We start from the raw sequence: 13,370 nt of genomic DNA, 5'->3' as shown, positions 1-13,370 counted from the left end.
CCTATGGCATCTCTCTTTATAATCTTGCTCCCAAACTTCATCTGACATAGATTGCTCCATGCTGCATCAACACAAATTGTCAGCCACATCCTCTTACAGTCAAAGTGTTGAAACACACCAACAGTTCCTGACATGGCAGTTGTGTTTCCTTCCAAACTACTGTTTACCATTATGAATTTTAATTGCTTATGACCGGAGATATGAGATCTGCATTTGTTGCCGCTACCTCACCGTCGCCATTACCATTATTGCCACCGGTGAGTGCTGAATCCTCCTCCTCCTCTTCCTTCTTCTTCCTTTCTTCCCTCCTTTCTTTCCTTCCGTTCTCTCCATCCTTTCTTTCCTTTCTTTCTTCCTTTCTTTCTTAATTTCTTTTTTACTTTCTCCACAGTCTTTTCTCCATTCTCAAACTTTTATATGAAAAAATATTTACCCAAATAATGCAAACCGCCTCAACCATTTGACCTGGAAACCAATAACTAGTGCGGTTTTGCTTCAGTTTTTAAAACCTTGATGAAAACTAGTTTTATGATAAAGCCAAAGTCAGATAAACCAACCAGCCCGTGAATTTGGTAAGTAAAGATTTTTACATGATATTTATTAATGTCTGTACGTGTTAGATCTAATTTTGTTAAACAGTAAGTTAATTTGTTTATGATAAGAATGGGAAAGAATGGATGAAAAACGACGGAAAGAGAAAGGACTAGATGAAAAAGAAAAGTTTGTTTTATCTTTTTGGCTTCTTATATATGTTTGCTTGAAACCAATGTTTTAAAAAACGAATTGGAACTGGAACATTCTGGCCACCAGTTTTTGGGTTAACGGTTCAACCGTTTGATAAAAATGGATGGCCTATTCCGATAAAAGTATTCACAAATTTAAAGAAAAATTACAATAAAAAAAGACCAAAATTCATTAAACGGGTCAAACAGGTCAACAGTTCAATCACCAAAATCAACAGGTTATTGACCAATTCAACGGTTTTTGACCAGAAATTGAATTTGAAGTAAAATGGAATCGATTGCTTGAATAATTTCCGATCTGAAGGGGCCGACTGTCTGGGCCAACGACAGTTAAAAAACCATAAAAAATATGATAGGAAGCACATAGCGGATGTGAGATGATGGAAAGAATATAACAAAAAGCACATAGTGGATTCATTTGAAAACACAAATGGATAACCCAAACCCCATCTCTGAAAAAAAGAGAAATACGTCGGAATCCATTGCTACTCGTCGGCGAGCAGTAAAGTCTCGCCAGCGGGTTGGAATCGATGAAAATAAGAAGAATAAAATATTGAGATGGTCACACATCACCGAAGACAATCGTTTAGGGACCAGTGTTTTGAAGACAATGACACAACCTCAACAATTTTTTCTCGCATCTTTCCTTTCTCATTTCTCAGTGTGGCATCATTTCAGTGTAACCCCGTGACCCTTAAGAACTCAAGTCATACGCTTTTTTATGAGCGCAGATTTCCTATTCACTTTTCCTACCCACTCTAATCACACATCTCTCAGATGTATGGTTCTAATTCACCTTGAATAGAGAGTGGATAGGAAAAGTGAGCAGGAAAACCCGAGTGCTTTTTTATCCACAAACGTGAGACGTACGAAAGCATTTTCGGGAAAAATTCCCTGTTTCTCAGCCACGACAACCAAATGTACCATTATAAAACTCTCACCTCCCTTTCGCATGCAACACAAACACTTTCTTTGTTTTTCTCATTTACAAGCAAGATCATGGCTAGCCCTCCTTGTGTGTCCTTCCTAAAACTTGAATCCCATAATCATTTTGTGAAATCATTTGCAGTTATCTTAGTGTTTCTATTGATAAATGTTTCTTCTTTCCATTCTTATGCCTCTCCTACCACTTCTGCTACTAGTATGATGGTAGAACAAGCAAAAGCTCTCCTTGAATGGAAATCCAGTCTCTCCAACCAAGCCAAGTCTATTCTCCCTTCTTGGGGACAATCTGTTCCTAGTAACTACAATGTCACAATTTCTTCTTCTCTATTCAATCCATGCAATTGGACAGGAATTGCTTGCAACATGGATGGAAGCATCACTAAAATAAGCCTTCCAAACATGGGTTTGAAAGGTACACTACTCAACTTCAGCTTCTCTTCCTTCCTGGGTCTTTCCCATCTTAATCTCTCCAATAATAGCCTCTTTGGTACTATTCCTTCCCACATCAGTGAACTTCCCAAGCTCGCCTACCTTGATTTGTCTATGAACCAGTTTTCCGGAGGTATCCCACAAGAAATCAGCTTCCTTGAAACTCTCCAAATTTTGTATCTCCACCAAAATCACTTGAATGGTTCCATCCCAGCATCAGTGGGCAATTTGAGTAACATGACTGTTCTTTACCTGTATCAAAATCACTTTTCTGGTCCTATTCCTCCAGAAATAGGAAACTTGACAAATCTTCAAGATCTCAATTTGTGTACTAACCATCTAACAGGGTCCATTCCTTCAGCTTTGGAAAACATGACCATGCTCACCAGCTTGGATCTGTCTAAAAATTCCTTATCAGGTTCCATTCCAGCATTTCTGTGTAGCTTAAGCAACCTGACAAGACTATTCCTTAATAGAAATGAGCTATCTGGTCCCATTCCTCAACAAATAGGAAATTTGAAAAATCTTGTTAGGCTAAAACTGTCAAATAACCATCTATCAGGTTCCGTTCCTCATGAATTAGGCAATCTCACAAAGTTGGTTTCAGTACATCTGTATTTAAACAATTTGTCTGGTCATTTTCCGCCACATATATGCAAGGGTGGATTACTTCGCAGATTTATAGTACATACCAATCATTTTAGAGGACCCATTCCAGAAAGCTTGAGAAATTGCACAAGCTTGGTCAGAGTTCGACTTGAAAACAACGAATTCAGTTCAAATGTTTCAGAGGCTTTTGGCGTGTAACCAAATTTGGACTACATTGACGTAAGCCATAACAAATTGTATGGTGAGCTCTCACAAAACTGGGGAGATTGCTCAAGTTTAACAGATCTACGAATGTCTGCAAATAAGATCACTGGCAGGATACCATCTGGGTTTGGGAGGTTAACTCATTTAGGCATCCTTGACCTTTCATCAAACCATCTAGAGGGAGAGATCCCAAAAGAAATAGGAAAGAAGGTATCTCTGAACAACTTGAGTTTGGAAAATAATCAACTCTCTGGTAGGTTACCTGTGCAAATTGGAATGTTGTCCAAGCTACAACGTCTTGACCTATCAAACAACCTTTTGAGTGGTCCAGTACCTGAACAAATAGGGAACTGCGTCGAACTAATATATCTGAATCTCAAGAGAAATAGTTTCAGTGAAAATATTCCTTTCCAAATTGGTAATCTTGTTCATCTCCAAATTTTATTGGATCTTAGTGAAAACAATATCACAGGAGAAATACCTTCACAACTTGGCCACCTGACATCTTTGGAAAAACTAAATCTCTCTCACAATAAGTTGTCTGGTTTGATTCCTTCCTCATTTGATGAAATGGTTAGCTTGAGATACATTGATATATCATTCAATGAGCTAGAGGGTCCTCTTCCCAATAACAAAGCCTTTCAAAGTGCTTCAATGGAAGCTCTCAAGAACAACAAGGATTTGTGTGGAAACAAAGAAGGCTTAACTTCTTGCGTTTCTTCTCCGACGAGGAATGGAAATAAAATGGTGATTTTGATCTCAACACTACTTTCTCTTTTGGGTGCAACGTTTCTTATATACACATTATTGGAATTGCTTACCATATTAATCATAGAAAAACCAGAGACACAGAGATTGTTGGTGAAGAACAAGTTTTGAGAGATGAAGTAGTACAAGCAATGAATAAGACGGATCTGTTTCAGATATGGAATTATGATGGAAAAATACTCTATCATGAGATCATAGAGGCCACAGAGGATTTCAGTGCCAGATATTGCATTGGGATGGGAGGATCTGGAAATGTTTATAGAGCAATGTTATCTACAGGCCAAATTGTAGCTATAAAGAAATTGGAGCATGCCTCAAATGGATATGGCGACATGATTGTCCCAAAATCTTTTAGAAATGAGATTCGTGCATTAACTGAAATACGACATAGGAATATTGTCAAGCTTTATGGTTTCTGTTCACATGCGAATTGCTCATTTTTTATTTATGAATATTTGGAGAGAGGAAGCTTGGCAAAGGTACTTGGTAGTATGGAGCATGCAAAGGAGTTGGATTGGAGCAAGAGAATAAATGTGATTAGAGCTGTAGCCAATGCTTTATCATACATGCATCATGACTGCTTACCTCCAATAGTTCATCAAGACATTTCTAGCAAGAATATTTTGCTAGATTTAGAATATGAAGCTCGTGTCTCTGATTTTGGCATTGCTAAACTTCTAAAGCTCAATTCAGCCAATTGTACATCTCTTGCTGGAACGCATGGTTATATTGCTCCAGGTAATTTTCTCAAGCCAATTCTTTTTAACAAGCATGCATCTTCTTTTACTACTTGCACATAATATTTTTCATTTATGGAGGTCTGATATATCCTGTGTTTCAATAAACTGGGGTTACATCCCAAGTGAAGGAGAAAGGCATCTTTTAAGGGTTGCCTTTGCTTTTGCTTATGAGCTTTTGCTTTTGAGATTAATTTGGGCTGTTGAAAAAAATGGGCCAAAAAGTATTTTGAAAGTTTAGTATAAGAGTTGCCTTTGTGACCAAAAATGGGCCAAAATCATTAGTTCAAATGATTTCAAAAAAAAAAAAAAAGAAAAAGGGTACAGATACATATTTGTGGCCCAGGGGCTATACATTGGGTGATAGTGCTCTTCACTTAATGAACAGCTTTCTCTCTATGCAGAGCTCGCTTATACAACGAAGGTTACAGAAAAATGTGATGTATATAGTTTTGGAGTGCTAACACTAGAAGTGTTGATGGGAAGGCATCCGGGTGATTTAACATTTTCTTTGTTCTCGTCGTCGTCGTCATCTCCATCCTCAGTTGGGCAGAATATATTGGTGAAGGATGTCTTGGACAATCGCCTGCCTCCGCTCACGCCTCAAGTTGCAGATGAAGTAGTAGTTATAGTTAAACTAGCACCCAAATGCCTGCATCAAACACCACAATCACGGCCTACCATGCAACAGGTGTCTCAAGAGCTATTATCCTGCAAAGCACCTTCTCCATATCTGTTCTATAAAATTACATTGGGACAACTATTGAATGGCGAGTTATGATTGTGTATTGTATTGATATTGGCTGCTATAGATGGTATCCTCCTCCTCCTCCTCTCTCTCTCTCTCTCTCTCTCTCTGTGTTTGTATGTTAATGTGATCTCTCTCTCTGTTTGTAAGTTAATGTAATGCATGCCTCTATTCCATCAATAATCACGAGTGACCAGATTCAGTTTTCTTCTTTCATTCAGCATGAGTTATTTATTAAATGGATCCATGTTTAATATTTGTTATTTTTTAGAATTATTAATAATTAATCATAAATATTAGAAGACAAGGGATGTAGACAAATACGTCCACTGCTGACAGAAAAATTCTGTATTTGTAATTTCGTACTTGCATTGATTATATATCTTGCACTCTTCCCATACAAAGGGTAGGAGTTCGCAATTCTATTTCTCTACAAATGGTATTTTAGATCACATAATTACTTTATCCTTCATTTTTTTTCGTTTTCTTTATTATTATGCCGTACCTGTTTATATCTAGGGTTTGTTTCTCATTGCTCCACTTCATAAAACGAAATGCCGATGGCCTTGTAAGGTCTGAAAATTGATAGAGCGCTCCATTTACGGGTTGCTCCACTTACACTCACACGTCATCTCTGCGTTTGTTAAAATTTCAAATATATTCCTTGACTTCCTAACCTCTGTTTGCTCCATTAACTCGCGTATTCATCTTCAGAAAACGAAAACGAAATGGACGATGACTATTCGTCTTCCTCTTCCTCGACACTCCCCCACCGAGCCTCACATTTTTCTTCTTCACGCCTAACCTCTGTTACACCTCATCAAATGTCTTCTCGCCTTTTTCTTCCTCTCCCCTAATCTCTGTGTTACCGTGCCTTCTTCTTCTGTCTAACTCCTCATCGGTCGTTATTCTCTCCTCCGGATTTTAGCAAGGTGCCGATAGTGCGTCAATAACCTCGCCTCCGACTGTTGTCGGAGTTTTTCCCATCATTAACGTTGAAGCAACTGGATCTATAGAATCAAACAACTTAGATTCTGAGGCACTTAAATCTCTCTTGGACGTAGCTTCGAAGTTCGACGGCTCGTTGTTGAGCTGGAGGGAAAGCTTTCTGAGAGGTAGTTTATAGTTTTTCTATTGCTCTCCCTTTTTCGTTCTTTTATATTTCTTCCCTTTCTTTGTTTCTTCGAGTCTCTCTTCATTGTCCCCTCAAAACTTTGTAGAAATTCTTCTTCTTCTGTCTTTATTTTGAAAGGTACATCCTATATATACAAAGTAGGAGACTTAGTTTCACTAGGAGTTGATTTTCCAAATACATCTAGGAATACAACATGCAAGAAGGTTCCCACCGAAGGTTGCGTTTCGATAGGAAGGTTACGTGGAGATCTGGTTTCCCAATACTCCCCCTCAAATTGGCACATGTAGATTCCGGATGCCCTATTTGCCAAGGAAATATGCGAATTTCTCTTTTCCCAGAGCATTCGTCAGGATATCAGCCAACTGCTCTGTGGTTCGAACATGGCAAGTAACAATACTTCCATGCTATAGCTCATCGCGAACAAAATGACAGTCGAGCTCAATATGCTTTGTCCGCTCGTGGAACACTGGATTTGCAACTATGTGCAAATCTGTCTGATTGTCACAATACAATCACGCGGGTTCATCATGCGGCACCCCAAAGGACAAAAGAAGTTTCTTCATCCACTTCAGCTCACAACTTGTCATAGCCATTAAACGATATTCGGCTTCTGCAGAGGAGCGCAACATGGTATGTTGTTTTTTTGTTTTCTAAGAAACCAGTGACTGCCCCAGCAGAACAAAATAGCCAGTCAACGATCATCACGTCAATGGGAAGCTGGCCCAATCAGAGTCGCAATAGGCATATAGATGTAGATCGCTATCAGAATGGTACAATAGACCTTGTCCTAGATATCCTTTCATATAACGCACTACGCGCAGAGTTGCATCCCAATGTTCTTGTCGTGGACTTTGCATGAACTGAGCTAGGATATGAATACAATAACACAGCTCAGGTCATGTAATGGTCAAGTAGATCAACCATCCCACTAACCGTCGATACCGATTTGGATTCTCCATAAGAGCGCCCTTCGCCAGCGCAAGATGATGATTTTGTTCAATGGGTACGGATGTTGGTTTGGCTTCCAAGAGTCCACATTCGGAGATGATGTCTAGGGCATACTTCCGTTGCAACAAAAATATTCCCTCAGGGCCACGAGCTACTTCAATCCCTAGGAAATATTTGAGTGGGCCCAGGTCTTTCATATGGAAGCATCGATGGAAATACTTTTTGAATTTCACAATGGCAGTAGTATCATTTCCCCCAATAATCAGGTCATCAACATATATCAGCACGTGCAAACGAACATTGTGTTTGCAATAGGTGAACAAAGAGTAGTCAGGATATGTTTGAACAAACCTAAGCTGTATCAAGGCCGTTGTTAACTTTGAGAACCAACATTTGGGGGCTTGACGCAGTCCATGGAGAGATTTCTTCAGTTTGCACACTTTTGTTCGATCCTTAGATATAAATCCTGGCAGCAACTGCATGTATACTTCCTCATTCAAATCCCCATGTAAGAAAGCATTATGTACATTCATCTGATGCAACTCCCAATTCCTAGCAGCTTCCACGGCTAAGAAGGTTCGGACTGTTGTCAGTTTGGCCACAGGAGCAAAAGTCTCATTGTAATCTAATCCTTCAACCTGTCTATTCCTGAGGATAACTAGGCGTGCCTTATACCGTTCAATCGTTCCATCTGAATTATATTTGATCTTATAGACCCATTTACTCCCTATGGTCTTTTTCCCGGGAGGTAGAGATTCCAATGTCCATGTACCATTCTCTCCAGAGCCTAGATTTTCTTCCTCATAGCTTCTCTCCATTTCTCACTTTTTACTGCCTCAGAAAAACTGGTAGGCTCGGCTCCTACAGTGACTGCAGCTAAGAAAGCTTGATGTTTAGCAGAGAAGCTAGTACATGTCACATAATTTGCTATGGGATAGGGAGTCGTACTTGAGGACTTTGATTCAGAGTTGGCTTGAGTGCGAATGGGGTCTTTCAGACATCGAGCAGTGTAGGTTACATAGGGCTTTAATAAAACAGACGGCGTGCGATGTCGATGTCCCCTGCCAAGTTGCTCTTCTGGTGTTGTTTGTGGTGCTGGATCCATACTAATTCTGTCCTCACCGCCATTAGCTTCCACTTCCTGCACATCCCCTCCATTGCCTTGCTCCTCCTCTCTTCTATTAGTATTTTGAAAGCTCTCCCTATCATTTGCACAGATATCCTCTTCATCACTCCCCCTGTCTTTATTTCCTCTGTGGCTGTAATTAACATCATCATCAATTATAGCCGCAATTGCCGGGCCAGGGTTGTCTTCAAGAGGTACATCTAAATCACCGACATATGGAAATATATTTTCATGGAATACTACATCGCGGGAGACGAAATATTCACCGCTCTCAACATCATATACATGCCAACCTTTCTTCCTGTAGGGATAGCCTACAAAAACACATTTCCAACTCCTCGCTCCAAACTTATCCTTATCTCGAGGGCTCCAATGGGCATAGCAGAGACAACCAAATACTCTCATTTGCTCGTATCGAGGTGTCGTCCCAAACAGCACCTCATACAGAGTCTTCCCGTCAAGTACGAAAGAATGTGTCCTATTTATCAAGTATCTGGCGGTCAAGACACACTCTCCCCAAAAACGAATAGGCAAACCTGCTTGAAACCTCAATGCTCTCGCAACATTCAAAATATGCCTATGCCTTCTCTCCACTCGACCATTTTGTTGGGGCGTTCCAACACAAGAAGTTTGATGCAGAATGCCATGAGTCTCAAAGTACGACTTCAGGCTTTTAAACTTTGTTCCATTATCACTTCGAATAGTTCTGACTTGCTTACCAAATTGGCGTTCTGCCATGGCATAGAAATTCTCAACAATATGTGCTACTTCACTTTTTTCAAGTAACAGGTAAACCCACACAGCACGAGAATAATCATCAACAATGGTTAGAAAGTAAACGACACCACAAGAAGCAGGTACTTTATAAGCACTCCATGTATCACAATGAATTAGAGAAAAACAATCATTAGCTTTATGTTTACTTTCATGAAAAACTTCCCTAGTTTGTTTTGCTCTGTAACAAACATCACATGGCTTATCACTTTCAGGTTTACTGTTCAATTTATCTACTTTAGGAAGAGGAGATAATATCTGTTTAGACGGATGCCCTAATCTACGATGCCACAACTTCCATTCACTTATTCCACTTGTCCGATTTGCTCGAACCGGTGCTGCTCCTCTGAACTGATAGACCCCATCACACTGCTCACCCGCTCCAATCAGAGTCCTCGAGGTTTTGTCATGTATCACACACAGCTTGTCAATAAAAGTGACAGTACAATTTATCTCTTGCAATAATTTAGCTACAGAAATAAGAGTGCAGTTCATTCTTGGTACGAAAAGCACATGATGCAAACAAATATTTCCACCCAAATGCAAAGTCCCTTCCTTCACTGCGGTAGTTTGCTTCCCATTAGGAAGTTCTACCGGACACAGCGTAATATTCCGGACTTCAATCAACAAATTAATTTCTCCAGTCATATGGTGTGACGCCCCGGAATCAATTATCCAATCAGTAGAACTTTTCTTACCGGAAAGTTTTTCACCAGATTTATGTGAATTCAGAATATTGAGAAGGGTTGTCCATTGATCTCCGCTTAGCCCCGGAAACCCGCTGTGGTCATGATCATTTGTGGTTCCAACTTTCTGTCCTCCAGTCTCACTTCCCACTGCTTGGGCAGCATTTGCTCTTGCCTTGTTTCCTCGTCCTCGTCCGCCCGAACCACTTTGCCCGCGGCCTCCTCCTTTCCCGGTTGAGCGTGGTCTATCTCCCCACCATTCTGGGTATCCAATCACCTGGAAACAGTCCTTTGCTTCATGTCCGGATTTTCCACAGTGTGTACAGCTCATGCTTTTATCCTTTGTATGTGCAGCAGCTGCTTTTGCACCAGCATGTACTGCAAAACCCCCAGCATCACTTCGTTCTTCTTTGCTCTTGGCTATACTTTGATGCCTCTCCTCTTGAAGGACCATTGCATAGACACAGTTCAAATTCAGCAACGGCTCTATGCTCAAAATATTCGAACGTACGATGCCATAAGTTGCGTCATCAAGACCCATCAAGAATTGATGTACCCTTTCTTCTTCTCGCTTCTTTTCAAGTATGGTCGCATTTTTGCAGTTGCAACCGCTACAGCGACACGCAAGTACTGGATCATATTCTGCCAGCTCGTCCCACATGACCTTCAGCTTCCCGTAGTAAGCCATCGCTGCTTGTCCTTGTTGTTTACAAGCAGCCAAATCAGCCTTCAATTGATGAACTCGCGGTCCATTCCCGATAGAAAATCTCTGTCGCAGATCCTCCCACAAGTCTTTCACACTCTTCGTATATGATATAGTGGTTCGCAAGGTTGGTTCGATTGTGTTGAAAATCCATGCAACCAGCATTGAATTCACCATCCACCAATCTTCGATATCGGTCGAATCATCTATTGGTTTATCCAACTTTCCGTCAATGAACCTGAGCTTTCTCTTTGCTCTGAGGGCGTTCCTCATAGATCTCGTCCATTCCTCATAGTTCTCACCTTTCAATTGGACAAGTGAGATGATCATTCCAGGGTTGTCAGATGGGTGCAAGTAGTATGGCGAGAAGATGACCATGTCCCTCCCTGCACCTTTCCTACTGTCTTCTTCTCCACCGGTCATGGTGGAAAATCTGTTGACAGAAAGTTCCTGGCCGCGGTGGGCGAGTCTGGACTCGTCCAAGTCTTCAATCTCAAGGAACAGATTCTCCTGCAATAGCTGCACGGCCACTCTCACTCGATTTGACTCGTTCGGTACCCCGGACTGGATAAACTATATATGTTCTCAGGTGTGGCGATGATACTCTCGTCAAGTTCTGGGATTGCCACGGTCGGGCTCGGCTTCAATGGTTTTTGGCACAAGGATTCTTCTGCATGCCTTGATAACCAACACTGCGTCCAATGGGGGTTGCTTCGCCCAGGAAGAGTGCAGCGCACAGTTACGGGTGCGCCACTGCTCTGTTTTTGTTTGTCGACAGAGAGATGGCGACGACGGTGCCTGAAAATGGCACTCTCATGCAGCTTGTATCTCCTGTGATCGTAGAACTTCTTCGCTTCAGAGACCGAACCGCTTCACAAGGACTTTGTCCGATGGGGGGTTGCTTCGCCCAGGAAGAGTGCAGCGCACAGTTACGGGTGCACCATTGCTCTGTTTCTGTTTTTCGACAAAAAGACGACGACGACGGTGCCTGAAAATGGCACTCTTGCGCTGCTTGTACCTCCTGTGATCGCAGAACTTCTTAGCTTCAGAGACCGAACCGTTTCACAAGGATTTCGTCCGATGCGGGGTTGCTTCACCCAGGAAGAGTGCAGCGCACAGTTACGGGTGCAGTGCCACTGCTCTGTTTTCATTTGCCAACAGAGGAACGACGACAGACCTTCCTCTTTTACTTCTCGAAGCACCCTCGCTCTGATACCAAGAAAACTTTGTAGAATTTCTTCTTTTTCTGTCTTTATTCTGAAAGGTACATCCTATATATACAAGTAGGAGACTTAGTTTCAGTAGGAGTTGATTTTCCAAATATATCTAGGAATACAACATGCAAGAAGGTTCCCACCGAAGGTTGCATTTCGATAGGAAGGTTACGTGGAGATCTGGTTTCCCAATAGCCTCGTCGTCTGCTCTGCAAAGTTGATCGAAATGTCGCGTTCGATTCCATTTGAATTTTGTTCTGTTTCTCAATTTTTGTTTAGTATTAATTTGGATTCTTTTGATCGTATTAATTTGATTGAATCCATAGGGTTTTGTAATGTGACATCTATGGTCACAGAGTAAAACCTACCAACGGATTTCCTTGTAGATTTCCTGGGTTTCTTCACTTTTGGTCTGTCTTTCCGTCAAAATTTTGCAGTTATTTGATATGGCCGTGGTCTGTAGTTAGCTAGGCTTCCAGCGTTTTCCTGGTCCTTAGTCATTTTCATTGCATTGCATGTTGATTTCTTTTTATTGTTTTTTATTCTCTCTGCAATATTGGTGTCCATGGAAACCATTTTATGCTATGTTGGGTGTCTAATGTTCTTCTCCTTGAATTTGTTTATGCTTCTCCAGTTATGATTATGCACCGGTCGATCTTCTTAGGGTTTCATAATTCGTTTAGAAATTTTTATAGATAAATTCAGTTTTTGTTCTGTTGCTACAATGGTGCGGGTATGTTTTCTTGCATTTTGTGAGCTCTAAACAAAAACAACAATTTTTTGGCAGGTCAATATGGGAATCAAATACAAAGCTACTATGGCTTCTCTTTTCCTTTCGTTCCTTTTGTTTCCTCTGGTCCTTTCTTCGCCCACTGATGGGTTGTTTAGAATTGGGCTGAAGAAGAAGAAACTCGACCAGAATAACCGGCTTGCTGCTCTACTTAAGCCTGAGGGAGAGAAGCCTCTAAGAGCTTCTACAAGGAAATATCATCTTGGTGGGAATCATGGGGACTCTGGAGCTACTGACATAATATCACTTAAGAACTACAAGGATGCCCAGTATTTTGGAGAGATTGTTATTGGAACTCCCCCTAAGAAGTTCACAGTGATATTTGACATTGGTAGTTCTAATTTGTGGGTACCATCTTCAAAGTGCTACTTCTCGGTGGGTCGCAAGTAACAGGATGTTTGATGGATTTTCTCCTTTGGAAGTTTTACTATATTTGATTGTGTAAACATAAACATTGTGTTGTTTCTATATTAACACAGGTTGGTTACTATTTCGATTCCAAATACAAGTCTAGCCTGTCTAGCACCTACAAGAAAAATGGTTTGCTTACGTTTCCTTAGTCCATCGTTCGCACTATGATGAGATAATAACTACCACGTCATTCCGGTTCCACGACCCATCTATATATGCCTTAAATGGCCAAATTTATTAAGTTGCCCCGTGAGTGGCCGATGGACCAAAGTAGGGATGCGTTGGCCGCCAAATTGGGACAGGGCAATCCGAAATATCTTAATGTTGACATTCAGCCTTCCGGGGATGCATAATTATCGACGGCCTTGGCCGACGGAGCGAAACGGTTTTTTATCCTACA

The 13,370-nt window shown here is 41.0% G+C and overlaps 2 pseudogenes; both read left to right on the top strand.

Annotated features, from left to right (window-relative positions):
- The first annotated feature begins 1,729 nt into the window (after positions 1-1,729).
- Positions 1,730-5,372, top strand: LOC104606089 (uncharacterized; annotated as a pseudogene).
- Positions 5,373-12,586: 7,214 nt separating this feature from the next.
- On the top strand, positions 12,587-13,119 carry LOC104606090 (aspartic proteinase A2 pseudogene; annotated as a pseudogene).
- The last annotated feature ends 251 nt before the right edge of the window (positions 13,120-13,370 follow it).

Source organism: Nelumbo nucifera, chromosome 2 (assembly GCF_055504915.1).
Source record: "Nelumbo nucifera cultivar China Antique chromosome 2, China Antique-T2T, whole genome shotgun sequence".
Lineage (NCBI taxonomy): Eukaryota > Viridiplantae > Streptophyta > Magnoliopsida > Proteales > Nelumbonaceae > Nelumbo > Nelumbo nucifera.
Note: the sequence above shows the minus strand (reverse complement) of the source record. Positions and strands in the feature narration are given on the sequence as shown.